General features: G+C 41.8%; 1 protein-coding gene and 1 non-coding gene across 3 annotated transcripts in view; both read left to right on the top strand.

Moving 5' to 3' along the window:
- Positions 1-15,863, top strand: part of FAM168A (family with sequence similarity 168 member A) — a 205,639-nt gene that overhangs the window by 142,964 nt on the left and 46,812 nt on the right. The window lies entirely within an intron of this gene.
- Positions 12,392-12,495, top strand: LOC129554960 (U6 spliceosomal RNA). Its single transcript, XR_008685683.1, has one exon. It is a non-coding gene; the product is annotated as a U6 spliceosomal RNA (small nuclear RNA).

Genomic DNA, 15,863 nt, shown 5'->3' with positions numbered 1-15,863 from the left:
CTGTATCCATGAAATAATAATTCTCCCTTTCCCTTCCCTCTAGCCTCTGGTAACCTCTAATCTAGTTTCTGCCTCCTTGAATTTCCCTATTTTAGATATCACAAGAGTGGAATCATACAATATTTGTCCTTTTATTTGGCTTATGTCACTTAGCATAATATTTTCAGGGTTCATCCATGTTGTAGCATTTATCAGAATTCATTCCTTTCGATAGCTGGGTAACAGTTCATTTATGCACATTTTGTTTATTCCATTCAACATTTGTCTCCTTAAATCCTGTGGAATAAACTTTAGCCCTTGGATGCTGAGCCATGGCTGTCAGCCTTTGTGCTGGTCCCTCAGCCAGCGAAAGCAGCTATGAGCAATCAAACACATAAACAAACCCTGTGGAGGAACAAGGTTCTTATGGCCAACCTTAGCTTCAGCAGGCCATACCAGCAACTCAGGGCTTCACTATCACTGCTGTCTGAGTGTGGGAAAGGGCATGGGCTGGGCAAAAGACTGAAATGAACTGTTTATTGACTAGACTCTGGTGTTCCAAAGTAGTTACTGCAGAGAGTTTCTGCTAGTTTAGGTTTGGTGGAGACATGAGTTTCTGGAGCTTCCTGTTCTGACATCATTGGGACGTCACTCCCAATATAGGTATCCTTTAAAAACAAAACCTGGTGTCATATAAAAAAGATTTGTTAGCATTGCATAAAAGAAAGTATCAGGAAAGGATCTTTTTTTTCTTTTCCAGGTAAGGTCCTAATACTTCCAGTATTCTTGGCAACTAAAAAATAACATTGTCCTGCTTGATGGTGGGTGACATGTGCTTTCCATGTATTTGTTCACAGTGACAGATTCTCAGAAATAGCTGAGGTAACAACAATGTATTCAGTCATTGGCATATTTCTGTTGAATGATGGAAATATTGTCCTATAGCTCACTTGGTTTCCTGTCATCTACCCTGGTGGGAAAAAAATCTTTATTCATTAGCATGCTGAGAACTTTGAATCAAGATTTAGGTGCTTTCTTATTCCTGGAGAGATTTCATTTAAGGTTTTGCTTTAAGGTATTTCAGACTTGCTTTGCTTCCCTGGTGGCTCAGCTGGTAAAGAATCTGCTTGCAGTGCAGGAGACCCAGATTCAGTCCCTGGGTCAGGAAGATCCCCTGGAGAAGGGAATAACAACCCATTTCAGTATTCTTGCCTGCAGAATTCCATGGACAGAGGAGCCTGGTAGGCTACAGTCCATGGGGTCACAAAGAGTCAGAAACGACTGAGTGACTAACACTTGCCACTTTCCAGGGTACTAGCCCTCACTTCGGAGAAAGCAATGGCAAGCCACTCCAGTACTATTGCCTAGAAAATCCCAAGGATGGAGGAGCCTGGTAGGCTGCAGTCCGCGGGGTCGCTAAGGGTCGGACACGACTGAGCGACTTCACTTTCACTTTTCACTTTCACACATTGGAGAAGGAAATGGCAACCCACTCCAGTGTTCTTGCCTGAAGAATCCCAGGGACGGGGGAGCCTGGTGGGCTTCCATCTATGGGGTCACACAGAGTCGGACACAACTGAAGTGACTTAGCAGCAGCAGCAGCAGCAGCCCTTACTTCTTTACACTGCTGATACTTTTTGGATTGGCAGCAGGATTGCTGGACAGAGCTCTGGGGAACACCAGTTTCCATCCTTGAATCTAATAATAGTAGTTCTATTAGTAACTATTCATTGAGTAACAAGATATATGAGCTGGGTGCTTTATATAGTTCATCTCATTTAAGCCTCTTAATATCTCACAAGATGGACATTATTGTTCAGTTTTATAGATGAAAAAACTGATGGCAGGGAGGTTAAATGACTTTTCCAGGGTCACAGAGGATTTCATTACAGTTTTCCTGGGCTTCAAAGACTTCTCTGACCTCTGTCACATCCTGAATGAGAGGAGACTGAAATTAAAAGTTCTTTATTTTGGCTCAGCTTGCTCTTTCCAAAATAAAACAAAATGAAGAGGTTAAGGATATTTTGTACAACATGGGAAATATAGCCAATATTTTATAGTAACTATAAATGAACTATAACTTTAAAAATTATGATTCACTATATTGTACACTTGTAACTTATATACTGTGTTTCAATAAAAGAATAATAAAATAAGTTTTTTAAAATGAGGAGGTTGCTCCTCAAGGTGTCTTAGAAGCTAGTAAAGGGCAGGGTTAAGCAAAATAGGTGTTCTCTTCCCTTCTAGTAAATGTTTGCTCAGGCCTATTTTATATATAAACTTCCAGGTGAGATTTTGTTTGAAGGGAGGGGTCTCCTGCCACATGCAGAGGGAGGTGAATGAGCTGGTCAGGATGAACTCTGAGCTTACAGTTTCTTATATACTCTATTCTTCAAATTTTAGGATTATCGATTTTGTGAAGACACATACATGCAATGACTTTGACCTTTGTGTATGTTACCTCTGCATGAACTTCTTACCTTAACCAGCACAGATTGTAAGGAGAAAAAAGACACGAGTAAGGAGGTAGTTGCAGTAGTGAGACATGCTGTCTCAGAGTGATGTGCCACTCTATTCCAAGAATTTAACATAATAAATGGATGTACTTACAAACTGCTGTGGAATAAAGTGGACATAGGGGAAGGGCCATAACTCTTCAGAGGTTGTTATCAGGAAAGCCTTCTCAGAAGTTAAGCATGGAACTAGGTCTTGAAGCACAAGGTGGAGTTCTCAGTTCCCGGTCTGGTTCTGCTGATAATAACTGCAAGAGACTGGGAGAGTCTTGCTTTCACTTCCTGTCCAGGCTATGATGGACTTACATGAGTTCTTCAGCAGTTTCCCTTCCAGCTCTAACATTCTGGGCATTAATCTATAAATTTTCTTTAGCTTTCTTTCATTATAAAGCAACTGGCTAACTCATACCCTTAATCTATTTCTTTTGCCTCTTCTTGAACACAGTTTTCTATGCCCCTTCTTGGAATCCCTGGCCTTAATGAAAGGTTGAGAAACAAGGAAGGTGAGGTGAGCTCAGTACCTTACTCAGAACCCTCTCCTGCAGCGACTCTGTCAGTCCAGGTCTTCTTGCCTAGGGCTTCTGATGTTCTTGGGCAAGACCAATAGGAAACTATGGAAAGCCTTTACACAAGGATCCTCCTGAAAGAGATTAAGGATAAGCCATGTGAGTTCATTCCCTTTTCTCACTAAATAAGTTCATGCAATTTAATTTTCTATTAGTTGTTTATGATGATTCCTGTGTGTATGTGTACTTAGTCTCTCAGTCATGTTCAACTCTTTGCGACCCCATGGACTATAGCCCAGCAGGCTCCTCTGTCCATGGGATTCTCCAGCCAAGAATACTGGAGTGGGTAGGCATTCCCTTCTCCAGAGAATCTTCCCGACTCAGGGATCAAACATGGGTCTTCTGCACTGCAGGAAGATTCTTTATGGTCTGAGTCACTAGGGAAACCCCTATTATGATTCATAGTTAATGGAAGTATAATTTAATACTTTACATTAAGTGGTACGTAGCCCTAAATGATATTTAGTATAGTATTTATATTAAGTTTCTTCTAGAAATTTAATTAGAAGAAATGGAGTAGCCCTCATAGTCAGCAAAAGAGTCCAAAATGCAGTACTTGGATGCAGTCTCAAAAATGACAGAAGGATCTCTGTTTCTAAGGCAAACCATTCAATATCACGGTAATCCAAGTCTATCCCCCCAACCAATAATGCTGTAGAAGCTGAAGTTGAATGGTTCTATGAAGACCTACAAGACCTTCTAGAGCTAACACCCCAAAAGGTGTCCTTTTCATTATAGGGGACTGGAATGCAAAAGTAGGAAGTCAAGAGATACCTGGAGTAAGTAACAGGTAAATTTGGGCTTGGAGTACAAAACGAAGCAGGTCAAAGGCAAACAGTGTTTTGCCAAGAGAATGCACTGGTCACAGCAAACACCGTCTTCCAACAACCCAAGAGAAGACTCTACACATGGACATCACCAGATGGTCAGTACCAAAATCAGATTGATTGTATTCTTTGCAGCCAAAGATGGAGAATCTATATCCAATCAGCAAAAACAAGACTGGGAGCTGATTGTGGCTGAGATCATGAATTTCTTATTGCCAAATTCAGATTTAAGTTGAAAAAAGTGGGGAAAACCACTGGACCATTCGGGTATGACCTAAATCAAATCCCTTACATTTACAGTGGAAGTAAGAAATAGATTCAAGGGATTAGATCTGATAGACAGAGTGCCTGAAGAACTATGGACAGAGGTTCATGACATTGTACAGGAGGCAGAAATCAAGACCATCCCCAAGAAAAAGAAATACAAAAAGGCAAAATGGTTGTCTGAGGAGGTCTTACAAATAGCTGAGAAAAGAAAAGACGCGAAAGGCAAAGGAGAAAAGGAGAGATATACCTATTTGAATGCAGAGTTCCAAAGAATAGCAAGGAGAGCTAAGAAAGCCTTCCTCAGTGACCAATGAAAAGAAATAGAGGAAAACAATAGAATGGGAAGGACTAGAGATCTCGTCAAGAAAATTAGAGATATCAAGGGAACATGTCTTGCAAAGGTAGGCACAATAAAGGACAGAAATGGTATGGACCTAACAGAAGCAGAAGATATTAAGAAGAGGTGGCAAGAAAACACAGAAGAACTATACCAAAAAGAGCTTCATGACCCAGATAACCATGATGGTGTGATCACTCACCTAGAGCCAGACATCCTGGAATGCGAAGTCAAGTGGGCCTTAGGAAGCATCATTACAAACAAAGCTAGTGGAGGTGATGGAATTCCAGTTGAGCTATTTCAAATCCTAAAAGATGATGCTGTGAAAGTGCTGCACTCAATATGCCAGCAAATTTGGAAAACTCAGCAGTGGCCACAGGCCTGAAAAAGCTCAGTCTTCATTCCAATCCCAAAGAAAGGCAATACCAAAGAAGGTTCAAACTACCACGCAATTTCACTCATCTCACACACAAATAAAGTAATGCTCAAAATTCTCTAAGCAAGGCTTCAGCAGTACATGAACCATGAACTTCGAGATGTTCAAGCTGAATTTAGAAAAGGCAGAGGAACAAGAGATCAAATTGCCAGTGTCTGTTAGGTCATAGAAAAAGCAAGAGACTTCCAAAAATACATCTACTTCTGCTTTATTGACTATGCCAAAGCCTTTGACTGTGTGGATCAGAACAAGCTGTGGAACATTCTTAAAGAGATGGGAATACCAAACCACCTGACCTGCCTCCTGATAAATTTGTATGCAGCTCAAGAAGCAACGGTTAGAACTGGACATGGAACAACAGACTGGTTCCAAATCGGGAAGGGAGTACATCAAAGCTGTATATTGTCACCCTGCTTATTTAACTTATATGCAGAGTACATCATGAGAAACGCCAGGCTGGATGAAACACAAGCTGGAATCAAGATTGCTGGGGGAAATATCAATAACCTCAGATATGCAGATGACACCACCCTTATGGCAGAAAGGGAAGAAGAACTAAAGAGCCTCTTGATGATAGTGAAAGAGGAGAGTGAAAAAGTTGGCTTAAAACTCAACATTCAGAAAACTAAGATCGTGGCATCTAGTCCCATCACTTCATGGCAAATAGATGGGGAAACAATGAGAGGCTTTTATTTTGGGGGGCTCCAAAATCACTGCAGATGGTGACTGCAGTCATGAAATTAGAAGACGCTTGCTCCTTGGCAGGTTATGACCAACCTAGACAGCATATTATAAAGCAGAGACATTACTTTGCCAACAGAGGTCTGTCTAGTCAGAGCTTTTGTTTTTCCAGTAGTCATGTATAGATGTGAGAGTTGGACTATAAAGAAAGCTGAGCACCAAAGAATTGATGCTTTTGAACTGTGGTATTGGAAAAGACTCTTGAGAGTCCCTTGGACTGCAAGGAGATCCAGCCAGTCCATCCTAAAGGAAATCAGTCCTGAATATTCATTGGAAGGACTGATGCTGAAGCTCCAATATTTTGACCATCTCATGCAGAGAACTGATTGATTGGGAAAGACCTTTATGCTGGGAAAGATTGAAGGCAGGAGTAGAAGGGGATGACAGAGGATGAGATGGTTGGATGGCATCACAGACTCGATGGCCATGAGATTGAGTAAGCTCCATGAGTTGGAGATGGACAGGAAAGCCTGTCGTGCTGCAGTCCATGGGGTCACAAAGAGTCAGACACAACTAAGCGACATAACTGAACTTATATTAAATTATAATTTCCCTGAATACAGCTGAAAATGGCTGGGCTTTGATAAAGGACTGGAAGAGCTTTTGTCTATGCTGTATAGATTCTCATTGGAATGATTTCTGTTGCTTAATGTAGTGGATAGAGCTCCTGCTTGAAGTCAGAAGACTTGAACTTTAATCCTGGCTCTGCCTGTATCTAAAAACTTTAACTGAATTTACTTTGAAGGCCTCAGTTTCCTCCTCTGTAAAGTAGGAAAAACAACACCTACCTTATCTATCACTTGTCTGTGAGATTTTAAGGAAATAAATAATCTCTAAGAACTTTTAAAATTAGAACACAGCTAGTCAGGAGTGGTGCTAGATCAGTGGTTAGGCTGACTTCTTGTCCTGGAGTTAACTGCTTGGGCAGGCTGAGGGCTCAGTGGAGGTCAAGAGGTTGATGAGATTAGCAACTTTATTAGTTCTAATCCATTCTTTTTTGTGTGTTTTGAAGGTTGCTCCCTGGCATTTGGAGGCAGAATTGGCCTGCTTCCTGGACTTGTACTTCTCAAATAATCATAAGGTTTGGGGATAGGAATGGAAGAATTCTGGGAAAAAAAGGATACATGGGTAGAGATGACACCCTCTTACGCCCCATACACTGCAGAGTTGTTTCTCCTGTGGGTGGGTTAGTGATAATAGCTATCTCTTATTAACTTGTGGAATAAAGATAGAGCTTCCCTGTTGGCTCAGACAGTAAAGAATCTGCCTGCAATGCGGGGAGACCCAGGTTCGATCCCTGGGTCAGGAAGATTCCCTGGAGAAGGGAATGCCTACCCACTCCAGTATTTTTGCCTGGGGAATTCCAAGGACAGAGGAGCCGGGCAGGTTACAGTCCACAGGGTCGAAGAGAGTCGGACACGACTGAGCGACTTTCACTTATTAATAGATGGTTGATGGCATCACTGACTTGAGGGACATGAGTTTGAGCAAGCTCCGGGAGTTGGTCATGGACAGGGAAGCCTGGTGTGCTGCAGTCTGTGGGTTGCAAAAAGTCGGACACAACTGAATGACTGAACTGAACTTATTAGCATTAACGGTTGCTCTTTGTTGAGCATCCTTTGTCAGGCACAAGCAGTGTTTGGAAACTTTCCTAGTGTTCCTGACATTGGAAGAGAGCAAACTCAGTCTGAAAATAGCCCAGAGAGTTAAACTTTATTGGAAGTCTGTTTGAAGTTTATCTTCCCTTAAATCACCTTTATATAGTCATAGTTGTCACCCCACTCCAGTACTCTTGCCTGGAAGATTCCATGGACAGAGTAGCCTGGTAGGCTACAGTCCATGGGGTCGCTAAGAGTCGGACACGACTGAGCGACTTCACTCTCACTTTTCACTTTCATGCATTGGAGAAGGAAATGGCAACCCACTCCAGTGTTCTTGCCTGGAGAACCCCAGGGACGGGGGAGCCTGGTGGGTTTCCATCTATGGGGTCGCAGAGTCGGACACGACTGAAGCAACTTAGCAGCAGCAGCAGTTATTTTCTTTAAAATGAATACTTTAAGTTGTTTGGTAGTTTTTTGTGTTTGGTAAAAAAAGTTAGCATTTCAAGAAAGTGCATCCTGTTTATTCAATGCTTTCATGTACCCTCTAGCGCATTGTTGAGTAACCACAAAGGCTCCTTTATCCAGTTTGAAAACTATGTTGTCATTATTTTATTTAATCCTTATTAAAATATCTAAGTTTTGATAGATATGTCAAGAAAGATGGAAAGACTTGTCCCTGTCACAGAGCCAAAGCATGAATCACGTCTAAGTTTGGATGCACCATGTTAAGCACTGAGCTACATGTTGTCTGTGTTATTTACTGCCTTATGCTTGTTTATGTTTATGTTTCTGTAACCCTCACTGTTCTTGGGGCTTCTCTTGTGGCTCAGCTGGTAAAGAATCCTCCTACAATGTGGAAGACCTGGGTTTGATCCCTGGGTTGGAAGGTCCTCTGGAGAAAGGAAAGGCTACCCATTCCACTATTCTGGCCTGGAGAATTCCATGTACTGTATAGTCCATGGGGTCTCAGAGAGTCTGACACTACTGAGCGACTTTGACTTTCACTATTCTTGCAGGCACTCAACTGTGTCCTCAGTGTTTAACCCAGTGCCTAACACAGAGTAAACTCTGAGTATTGACTGACTGAATGAATAAATGACTAAAGCATCAGGTCCCTAATAATGAAACCTTTTCAGAGATCCATTAAATGTCTGGCAGATTGAGCTCAGAGTTTAGAATAAGCATTTTCGTTCTGAGACTCTCCTTCTAAAGCAGTGATTCAGTTAACGCTAAGCCAGTTCTTCTACCCAGAAAAGAATATTTGTAGAGAATTCTAGATAAACAAGACTGTCCAGGACCTTCTGTTCTCCCCTCCCTTCCCAGACATTTCTACTGAGTTTGAGAAAGCAGTACCCCAATTCACCTGTGACTCACTGACAGCTTCTAAGCCATCAGAAAAGTTATCTCAGAATTAGGTGCGTTTTTTGTTTGTTTTCTTACCCTCTCATACATACGCTCATACACACTCTCTCTTCTCCTTCCATGTACCCATCCATCCCTGATCAGTACTATCAAGTACAGGTGTATTGTGGACAAAGCTTGAGAGTCATTGTTATAACGTTGTTTTCTTAATGGCAGCTGGTTGTGAGTAGTCTGTGCATACTTTGGGAGATTGGTGAACCTCTAGTGCTAACTTGTCCTTTCCTCCAGAATGTATTGCCTGGAGCTCCTAGGAGAATTTCTCTTCTAAAAACCCACTGGCATTGCCCACTGATCTGAAGCATTTGGAAGTTAGTCCTTCCTTAAAGAGAAATCTGTAGAAACCTGTTAGTAGTTGCTTTTAGGGGGATTTTGGAGGATGGGGTGGGAAGGATTGTTTTTTGTTTGTTTGTTTAAAAGATGTAAGAAAGATGATATCCTGATAGAGTGGATCTCTTCTTAGGATTGGAGAGACTTTTCACAAAAGGTAGCCAATTGTGAGTTTTCAAAGATTTATACCTTCTAGCAGTGGCTTCTAAGTGTCCTCACCAGGCCTAAGAATTTGTTAGAAATGCAAATTCTTGGGCCCTACCCCAGATCTACTGAGTTACAACTCCAGATCTTCCCCAGGAGTCTGTGTTTTCACAAACTCCGTAGGTGATTCTGATGCTCAAATCTGCCATTTAGTTAAATGTTTAATAAACAGTTTTTTTCTTCTTTCCCAATTCAGTGAGCTTGTCTAGGAATCTTGCCATCGTAAATGTCATAATTCCTCAGGAAGTACCTTTTGGGTTCTGAACAGGTGTAGAAACAAAGGCCATGTGTTAGCTTGGAGACATGTCAGCTATGGCACCTGTGTCAGCTGTGACGGGAGTGGCTGGCCCCCTCTCAGACAGACTGGAAGGTCTATGAGCAGGCTGCTCAAAACCCTGGACAGAGGAATAGAAGCTACAGTTTTCAGGAAGATGGCCAACAAGTCTACTTTTCCCCTATACATCTTAGGAAAACTAAATAATTGGCCCCAAAAAAATGGCTTTAAAAGGACATATGTTGGGTGAGGTCAAAGGTGTGATTACTTGAAAATTGCTCAGCCGGTGGTGAAGGTACTTGAATTTAAGTGTCTAAATCAGATTTTTCCTATTACCGCTCTCAGCAGGAAAAGAGGCAGAAAAATCAATAGCCCTTGGTCTTGTTTAAGCTACAGAGCCACACTTCTTGTTATCTCCAAAGGCCTCTGGCTGCCAGAGAGAGAAATTTGGGCCATCACTGTCACAACAAATGCTGCCAGGATTGTAAATTTCTCCTTAGTTCTTTGAACTCTCTCATCTTAGACTTGCATGGTAGGGAGCCTGAAATCTTTGTGGCTCATGAGATATGTGGGGGTGAGCAGCCAAGACTTATCTCCAGACCTTCCTTCCCTTTACCCTCCTTAGGATGGCCTCTGAGCTGGGAGAACTGAATTCAGAAGTGCAGACACGAGGGGTGGGCAGGTCCAATAGAGTTGGCCTGTTCTGAGCAACTCTGTTGTGATTTAGGTTACTGACAATTCTGCATTTCCTGAGGAACATGGAGGCCTTGAAGAAGTAGACTGAGTGATTGATATTATTATAATCATTTTCATCATTTGAGTACCCATTCTCTGCCAAGTTCAATGCCAGGTGTTTCTGATGTAGCTTAATGATTGACTCCCTAATTTTAAATCTTATTAGCTCTATCTCGCACACTAGCAAAGTAATGCTCAAAATTCTCCAAGCCAGGCTTCAATAGTACATGAACCGTGAACTTCCAGATCTTCAAGCTGGATTTAAAAAAGGCAAAGGAACCAGAGATCCAGTTGTCAACATCTGCTGGATCATCAAAAAAGCAAGAGAGTTCCAGAAAAACATCTACTTCTGCTTTATTGACTACACCAAGGCCTTTGACTATGTGGATCACATCAAACTGTGGAAAATTCTTCAAGAGATGGGACTACCAGACCACCTGACCTGCCTCCTGAGAAATCTGTATGCAGGTCAGTTAGAACTGGACATAGAACAACAGACTGGTTCCAAATCGTGAAAGAAGTACATCAAGACTGTATATTGTCACCCTGCTTATTTAACTTATATGCAGAGTACATCATGCAGAATGCTGGGCTGGCTGAAGCATAAGCTGGAATCAAGATTGCCAGGAGAAATATCAATAACCTCAAATATGCAGATAACACGACCCTTATGGCAGAAAGTGAAGAGGAACTAAAGAGCCTCTTGATGAAAGTGAAAGAGGAGAGTAAAAAAGTTGGCTTAAAACAACATTCAGAAAACTAAGATCATGGCATCTGGTCCCATCACTTCATGGCAAATAGATGGGGAAACAGTGGAAATACGAGAGACTTTATTTTTGGGGGCTCCAAAATCATTGCAGATGGTGACTGCAGTCATGAAATTAAAAGATGCTTCCTACTTGTAAGAAAAGCTATGACCAACCTAGACAGCATATTAAAAAGCAGAGACGTTACTTTACCAACAAAGGTCCGTCTAGTCAAGGCTATGGTTTTTCTAGTAGTCATGTATGGATGTGAGAGTTGGACTATAAGGAAAGCTGATCACCACAGAATTGATGCTTTTGAACTGTGGTGTTGGAGAAGACATTTGAGAGTCCCTTGGACCGCAAGGAGATCCAACCAGTCCATCCTAAAGGAGATTAGTCCTGAGTGTTCGTTGGAAGGACTGATGTTGAAGCTGGAACTCCAATACTTTGGTCGCCTGATGCAAAGAACTGACTCATTGGAAAAGACCCTGATGCTGGGAAAGGTTGAAGAAGGGAGGAGAAGGGGATGACAGAGGATGAGATGGTTGGATGGTATCACCGATGCAATGGACATGAGTTTGAGTAAGCTTCAGGAGTTGGTGATGGACAGGAAAGCCTGGTGTGCTGCAGTCCATGGAGTCATAAAGACACGGACACGACTGAGCGACTGAACTGAACTGAGCTCTATTATTTGATTACTCTGTACCACATATAAATGCCTGAAGATGCTACTGGAAGACTTGACTAATGGTAGTTTAAACAAATAAAAGTGTATTTTTCTCACATTAAAAAAATCTGGAGGTCAGTGGCAGATGGCATTGATTTATTAGGTCTGTGATTTCAAGACTGGTATCCCCTGAATCTTTTGGCATTTCCCGCTTGTTCTAGGATGACTGCTATAGTTGTAGGCGTCACCTCTGTGACCAAGGTAGAAAAAAGGTGATGGAACATCGAAATACTTGTCCTTTTACTAGAAAAACAATGGCTTTCCCACAACTCACCCAGGAGACTTATGTGTATATTTCCTTGATCAGAACTGGGCAACTTGGCTAGTCCTAAGGAATAGGAAGGCTGAGAAAGCGGGTACTTTTCCAGCCTCAGGAGGGCAGAGGGGGTTGGAAATGGGCATTGAGTTAGCCAGCCCATGGTCTACCAAAATGACCTGGATGAGTAAATTAGCTTCTCTAGTTGGTTTCCTCATCTATAAAATAATGGTAATAGTGGAACCTACCTCATGATGGGGTTATGAAAATTAAGTGAGATCAGTGTATTCAGTAGCATGATACTTGACACACAGTAAATAATAATACCATTTTTATTGTTAGTATTATCATCTCCTCAACTCTGCAAAGTTATTATTCTTCCATTTTACATGAGGAAGCCAAAGCTTAGTAAGTGGAAATAATAGTTTGCCTCGTGCTTGCTTAGATAGCACATATACTAAAATTGGAACAATACAGAAATTAGCATGGTGCCTTTGTAAGGATGACATTCAAATTTGTGAAGCCTTCCATATTTTTTTAAAAAGATAGTTTGCCTGAATTCACAGATTTCGAAATGATGAAACAGATTAGAACCCATATCTGAATCTAAAGTCCATGCTTCTTTTTCTGCAGTGGCAGTTGAGTCAGCAGAGAAATGGTTAGCTGGTAAGTCCTTTTTGGCCAGACGCATGGCATCAGCCATATAGGCTGTGTGATTAGGGAAGGAGGGAGAGTAAAAATAGAGTAGATTTGCACCTCCTAGAATAATGGAAATAAAAACAAAAATAAGTGGGACACTCCAATACTTTGGCCACCTCATGCGACGAGTTGACTCAATGGAAAAGACTCTGATGCTGGGAGCGATTGGGGGTAAGAGGAGATGGGGACCACAGAGAATGAGGCGGCTGGATGACATCACCGACTCGATGGACATGAGTTTGAGTGAACTCCAGGAGTTGGTGATGGACAGGAAGGCCTGGCGTGCTGTGGTTCATGGGGTCGCGGAGAGTTGGACACAACTGAGCGACTGAACTGAACTGAATTAAACTTAAAAGCTTTTTGCACAGCAAAGGAAACTGTAAACATGGTGAAAAGATGACCCTCAGAATGGGAGAAAATAATAGCAAATGAAACAACCGGCAAAGGATTAATTTCCAAAATATACAAGCAGCTCATGCAACTCAATACCAGAAAAACAAACAGTCCAATCAAAAAGTGGGCAAAAGACCTAAACAGACATTTCTCCAAAGAAGACATACAAATGGCTGATAAACACATGAAGAGATGCTCAATGTTGCTTATTATTCAGTTCAGTCGCTTAGTCGTGTCCGACTCTTTGTGACTCCATGAACCACAGCACGCCAGGCCTCCCTGTCCATCACCAACTCCCAGAGTCCACCCAAACCCATGCCTATTGTGTCAGTGATGCCATCCAACCATCTCATCCTCTGTCGTCCCCTTCTCCTGCCCTCAATCTTTCCCAGCATCAGGGTCTTTTCCAATGAGTCAAATCTTTGCATGAGGTAGCCAAAGTATTGGAGTTTCAGCTTCAGCATCAGTCCTTCCGATGAACACCCAGGACTGATCTCCTTTAGGATGGACTGGTTGGATCTCCTTGCAGTCCAAGGGACTCCCAAGAGTCTTCTCCAACACCACTGTTCAAAAGCATCAATTCTTCGGTGCTCAGCTTTCTTTATAGTCCAACTCTCACATCCATATATGACTACTGGAAAAACCATAGCTTTGACTAGACGGACCTTTGTTGGCAAAGTAATGTCTCTGCTTTTTAATATGCTGTCTAGGTTGGTCATAACTTTCCTTCCAAGGAGCAAGCATCTTTTAATTTCATGGCTGCAATTACCTTGCACAGTGATTTTGGAACCCGGAAAAATAAAGTCAGCCACTGTTTCCACTGTTTTCCCATCTATTTCCCATGAAGTGATGGGACCGGATGCCATGAACCTTTTTTTCTGAATGTTGAGCTTTAAACCAACTTTTTCACTTTCCTCTTTCACTTTCATCAAGAGGCTCTTTAGTTCTTCTTGACTTTCTGCCATAAGGGTGGTATCATCTGCATATCTGAGGTTGTTGATATTTCTCTCAGCAATCTTGATTCTAGCTTGTGCTTCTTCTAGCCCAGTGTTTCTCATGATGTACTCTGCATACAAGTTAAATAAGCAGTGTGAAAATATACAGCCTTGACGTACTCCTTCCCCGATTTGGAACCAGTTTGTTGTTCCATGTCCAGTTCTAACTGTTGCTTCCTGACCTGTATACAGGTTTCTCAAGAGGCAGGTCAGGTAGTCTGGTATTCCCATCTCTTTCAGAATTTTCCACAGTTTATTGTGATCCACACAGTCAAAGGCTTTGGCATAGTCAATAAAGCAGAAATAGATGTTTTTCTGGAACTCTCTTGCTTTTTCCATGATCCAGCGGATGTTGACAATTTGATATCTGGTTCCTCTGCCTTTTCTAAAACCAGCTTGAACATCTGGAAGTTCACGGTTCAAGTATTGCTGAGGCCTGGCTTGGAGAATTTTGAGCATTACTTTACTAGCGTGTGAGATGAGTGCAATTGTGCGGTAGTTTGAGCATTCTTTGGCATTGCCTTTCTTTGGGATTGGAATGAAAACTTTTCCAGTCCTGTGGCCACTGCTGACTTTTCCAAATTTGCTGACATATTCAGTGCAGCATTAGAGAAATGCAAATCGAAACTATGATGAGATATCACCTCATACCAGTCAGAATGGCCATCATCAAAAAATTCACAAGCAACAGGTTCTGGAGAGGGTGTGGAGAAAAAGAGAACCCTCTTGCACTGCTGATGGGAGTATAAAATAATACAGCTACTATGAAAGACAGTGTAGAGATTCCTTTAAAAAACTAAGAATAGAACTGCCATATGACCCAGCAATCCCATTTCTAGGCTTATACCCTGAGGAAACCAAAACTGAAAAAGATACATGTACCCCAGTGTTCATTGGAGCACTGTTTACACTATCTAGGACATGGAAGCAACCTACATGTCCATCGACAGATGAATAGATAAACTGGTGTGTGTGTGTTTGCTCAATTACCGGTCCGACTCTCTGCGATCCCATGGACTGTAGCCCACCAGTCTCCTCTAAGAAGCTGTGGTACATATATACAATGGAATACTACTCAGCCATAAAAGGGAACACATTTGAGTCAGTTCTGATGAGGTGAATGAACCTAGAGCCTATTATACAGAGTGAAGTCAGTCAAAAAGAGAAAAACAAATATCATATATTAACACATAGATATGGAATCTAGAAAGATAGAACTGATGAACCTGTTCACAGGGCAGCAGTTGAGATGCAGACATAGAAAACAGACTTACGGACAAGGGCAGGGAAGACAAAGGAGAGGGTGAGATGAATGGAGAGAGTAGCATGTAAGTGTATACATTACCATATGTAAAATATAGATAGCCAATGGAAATTTATTCTATGCCTCAGGGAACTCAATCTCGGGCTCTGTAACAACCTAGAGGGGTGGGAAAGAGTAGGAGGTGGGAGGGAGATTCAAGAGGAAGGGGGCATACGTACACCTATTGCTAATTCATGTTGATGTATGGCAGAAATCAAACCAAATATTGTAAAGCAGTCATCAATCAATTAAAAAAAAAGATGTCTTTGGACAGTGAGAACACAAACAGAAGCCCCTGCTGGGACATATAAAGACCAAGAGAAATATGACTGAAGAGATCATCATTGGATTGATATTAGATCCACAATATTGAGGGATGAGTACTTGAGAAAAATGAAAATATAATTTGATAAGAGCTTTAAGAAAAGCCAGGTATAAGAGTAGCTGGAGGGACTTCCCTGATGGTCCGGTGGTTAAGAATCCACCTGCCAATTCAGGGGACATGGGTTTGATTC

Source organism: Moschus berezovskii, chromosome 14 (genome assembly GCF_049115385.1).
Source record: "Moschus berezovskii isolate FMDL1 chromosome 14, NW_MosBer_1.0, whole genome shotgun sequence".
NCBI lineage: Eukaryota > Metazoa > Chordata > Mammalia > Artiodactyla > Moschidae > Moschus > Moschus berezovskii.
Note: the sequence above shows the minus strand (reverse complement) of the source record. Positions and strands in the feature narration are given on the sequence as shown.